Source organism: Vombatus ursinus, unplaced genomic scaffold (assembly GCF_900497805.2).
Source record: "Vombatus ursinus unplaced genomic scaffold, bare-nosed wombat genome assembly UNPS02014812.1, whole genome shotgun sequence".
NCBI lineage: Eukaryota > Metazoa > Chordata > Mammalia > Diprotodontia > Vombatidae > Vombatus > Vombatus ursinus.
Window position 1 is genome coordinate 74,204,614 of NW_020954590.1, and position 4,690 is coordinate 74,209,303.

At 37.4% G+C, this 4,690-nt stretch overlaps 1 pseudogene; it reads left to right on the forward strand.

Annotated features, from left to right (window-relative positions):
• The first annotated feature begins 1,361 nt into the window (after window positions 1-1,361).
• LOC114054121 lies at window positions 1,362-2,733 on the forward strand (annotated as a pseudogene).
• The last annotated feature ends 1,957 nt before the right edge of the window (window positions 2,734-4,690 follow it).

Sequence of the window (4,690 nt, forward strand, 5' to 3'; positions counted from 1 at the left end):
CCAAAATGTTTGTTTGACATTCAGGCCCAGGTAGTCTGATTGCATATCAAGTATTCTTCCAACTACATGCCAGTTTTATTAGTCACCTAAGTTTGGACATTGCCTGGGGAAAGTGTAGTAGGCTCTACACTGCAAAGTCCTGTAGGGCCAGCCTTAGTAAGTAAAAGAACTGACCCTGAGTCAAGCAATTCATGAAGATCAACTGCTAAGAATTTATGATCTCTGAACAGCTCAGTTAGAGAGCCAGTGTTTAAATTACCAGTGAGCATTTACATATCTGAAATCCACAATGGCTACAAATCAAGAATTAACTTACTGATTTATTAATTATCTAGACTTAAGAAAGTAATGGAGAAAATGTTAATGATGCAAATTAAACAGAAAAGCATGTCATGAATACTTGGGGGGGGCTGCTAATTTTTAAACATTTATCAGCACATCACTGCTCACACAGATGAAAGCATGCATCTTTTGAGGTATAGAACTGATTATCATATTCTCGTTGCTCATTTCTGTCAATATCTTCCTTTGCAAATGCTTGTCAAAAAATCTCAAGATATGTAACACTGTGGGGTGGGTTTGCCATTTGAGGGCCTTACTAGCTGCTCATATTCTGACTTGTCAGGAATATTGCTCACCAGCAAGGAAGAACAAAATGGAAGTGCAGTCTCTGAGTGGAAGTTTCTTCTATATTATTGAATATAATTATCCAAGAGATTTGTCCCCAGCTTGCTCTTCACTGGACAGAAAGTGAGCTGGTCTTTTGTATCAGTGGATGTGGGGTCCCTTTCTTCTTAACTAACCTGCCCACTTAAAGCCATTTGGTTACTCTAAATCATGCTTCAGTCACACTAAGGAAGGAAAGGGTGCATCAGCTTTCTTTGTTTATGTACCTCTGGATCAAAAGGACTATCTCTAAAAATCTCCACTGATAAATACCTATCAGGTGATATTATAAGATTGAAGAGAGGCTCAAGACAGTAATAGAAAGTCTGAACTGTAACCTACCTTTCAAATTCTTAGTATATCAGAGGGTATTGCTCTGAAAAGATTGCATAATGCTTCTGTTATGAAAAAATATCTTATTTGGACTATATCTATATTTACAATTCTATTAAAACTTGATCACAAAACTATTCAAATAGTGTTGGTTTTACCACAAAAACATCCCTGAAAACTATAAGGCTTTTGGCCAGTTTTCAGCATACCTTATATTCTTATCTTCCACCAAAATCTTGCCAAAATCTTGTCCTCATGAAGAGGTGACCTTCAGGCCTAAAAATAAGCAAACACCTTTATCATAGTGGGTTTGCCACCAGAACACAGACGTTGTGAAAATCATCGCTAAACCTCCACAAAAAATGGGCAAGGAAAAGATTCACTTTAACATTGTCATCATTGGACAATGAGTCTGGCAAGTCCAACACTGCTGGCTACCTCATCTACAAATGTGGTAGAATTGATAAGAAAACCATTGAGAGGTTCAAGAAGGAGGCTGCTGAGATGGGAAAGGGCTCCTTCAAATATGTCTGGGTCTTAGATAAGCTGAAGGCTGAACATGAACATGGTATCACTGTTGATATCCACCTATGGAAATTTGAGACCAGCAAGCATTACATGACCACTATTGATGCTCCAGGACACAGAGATTGGGAACATGATTATAGGCACATCTCAGTCTGACTGTGCTGTCCTGATTGTTGCTGCTGGTGTTGGTGAATTTGAAGCCGGCATCTGAAAGAATGAGCAGACCTGTGAGCATGCCCTTCTGGTCTACGCACTAATGGGAAATAACTGATTATTGGTGTGAACAAAATAGATTCCACTGAGTCACATTACAGCCAGAAGACATATGAGGAAATTGTGAAGGAAGTCAGTATCCATATTAAGAAAATTGGCTACAACACTGACACATTAGCTTTTGTGCCAATTTCAGGTTGGAATGGTGACAACATGCAGGAGTCAAGCTCTAATATGCCTTGGTTCAAGGGATAGAAGGTCACTCATAAGGATAGCGATGCTAATGGAACTACACTGCTTGAATTTTTGGATTGCATCCTGCCACCAACTCATCCAAATGACAAGCTCCCTTGTCTACCCTTCCAAGATGTCTACAAGATTGGCGGTATTGGTACTGCACCTGTTGGCTGAGTGGAAACTGGTGGTTTACAACCAAGCATAGTGGTCACCTTTGTCCCAGTCAATGTTATAACTGAAGGAAAATCTGTTGAAATGCACCATGAAGCTTTGAGTGAGGCTCTGCCTGGGGATAACATTGGTTTCAATGTCAAGAATGTGTCTGTCAAAGATGTCTGCCATGGTAATGTGGTTGGTGATAGCAAGAATGACCCACCTATGAAAGCAGCTGGCTTCACTGTACATGTCATTATCATGAACCATCCAGGCTGAATCAGGGCTGGCTATATACCTGTTCTGCATTGTCATGCTGCTCACATTGCTTGCAAGTTTGCTGAACTAAAAGAGAAGATTGATTGTCATTCTGGTGAGAAGCTGGAAGCTGGCCCTAAATTCCTGAAATTTGGTGATGCTATCATCATTGACCTGGTTCCAGACAAGCTCATGTGTGCAGAGAGCTTCTCTGATTATCCTCCTCTGGGTTGTTTTGCTGTTTGTGATATGAGGCAGACTGTTGTAGTTGGTGTCATCAAGGCAGTTGACAAAAAGGCTGCTAAAGCTGGCAAGGTCACAAAATCTGCCTAGAAGGCTGAATGAACATTCTACACAACACCTGCTGCCCCAGTCTTAATCAGTGGTGGAAGAGCAGTCTCAGAACTGTCTGTCCCAACTGGCCATTTAAGTTTAATAGTAAAAGACTGGTGAATGAATATATTGCATCAGAAAATCTTCAGGAGGAAAGGAATGTTTTTATGGATCTATTGTTTCATGGCAGTTTTAAGTTATTAGTTTTTAAAATCAGTAATTTTAAATGGAAACAACTTAACCAAAAATCTGTCATGGAATTTTGATGCCATTAAAATAGTTTAATACAAAAACAAGCAAACAAAAACCCACAATGGCAGAGTTCAAACTCTGGGGGCACCATTAAAGCTGAAAAGGCTTCAAATATCAGGTTATAGCCCATATGTTCAACCTGGATAAAAGCAGAGAAACTCATCCTAGAAGGCTGGTCATTGGTGATCATATTTTCACAGAATTTTAGAGTTGAAAGGCCATCTAATCCAACCTATACTTGAAAGAAAAACTTACCATAATGCACCTGACAAATGCCATCCAGATGCTACTTTGAAGCCCTCCAAAAAGTGGAAAGCCACCACCTCCCAAGGCATCTCATTCCATTTTTGGACTGCTTGAATTGTTGAAAAGTTTTCTTTGCATCAAGCCTAAACTGGCTTCTTTACAATTTCCACCATTGCACCTAGTTTTGTCCTCTGGGACCAAATAGAACAAGCCTAACCTTTCTTTCCTTATCAGCCTTCAAGATTTATTTCTTGAAGCTGTATTCTAAATACAACCCAAGGTATCAGTAGTTTTTTTGAGGTTATAATATAATAATATTAACTCATATTGAGATCACAGTCTAATAAAACTTGCCTTTTTTTTGGATGAATGGCTGCTTCACTATGTCTTCTTCAATCTGTACTTGGAAAGTTATTTTTTTAACCCAAGCATGAGACTTTACACTTAACTCTATTGAATTCATTTCATTTCATTAGATTCTGCCTAATGCTCTGGCTGTCAATATTCCTTTGGATCCAAATTGTCAACCAGTATGTCAGTTATCCTTCCTAGCTTTTCTCATCTTCAAATGCTTCAAATTCTGTACTTTTGTGCCTCCTGTACCAAGTTATTGATAAAAATGCTAAACAGTAAAGGGCAAAGCATATATGATTTCTGAGTTCTCTACTAGAGGTGTCCTCGCATGTGGACATAGAAAGATTAACAACTATTTTTTTTTAATCTAGTCATTCAGCCAGTTCTGAATTCATCTAACTATAATAACCTCTAGTCTATATCTATATTTATTTTTAGCAAGAATAGCAGAAACTACTTTATTAAATGCTTCACTAAAATCTAGGCTAAACTATAGTATTTCCCAGGTTAACTAATTAATTTTTTAAAAAGGATAAGTGGTTAGTTCATTGTAACCTATCTGTCCTTAATGAAGTTATATTTGTAATAACTGCTTCCTTTGCTACAGAAGTTCACTAAGTATCTCTTTGATGATCCATTTTAGAATTTTGCCAAGAATCAAAATCAAGTTCCCCAGACTGAAACTTTTAGGCTATTTTCCTGTTTTGGCCACCATAGATCATGAAACCATCTATTAAGGCGTGGTAAAGGCAGCAATCTGTATGATAAAATGACAAATCTATATGCATAATTAGAACTCATATTTATATAGTACCTTAAGGTTTGAAAATTTGCAAGTATTAATACCTTCTTACACATGATGAAACTGAAACTCAGAGAAGTATGGGACTTGTAAATATTAGGGCTTGAATTCCAAGCCAAATGTCCTGACTCCAGCAAAGTATTTACTAACTAGAACAAAGGTCCTAAACCTGAGATTTGTTTTTTTTTTATATATGTATTTTGATTGCTATATTTTAATATAATAGGTTTCTCTTTTAATCTTACATATTTTATGCTCTAAATCACTATTTATTAGAGAAATGCAAATTAAAACAACTCTCAGTTACCATGTCAT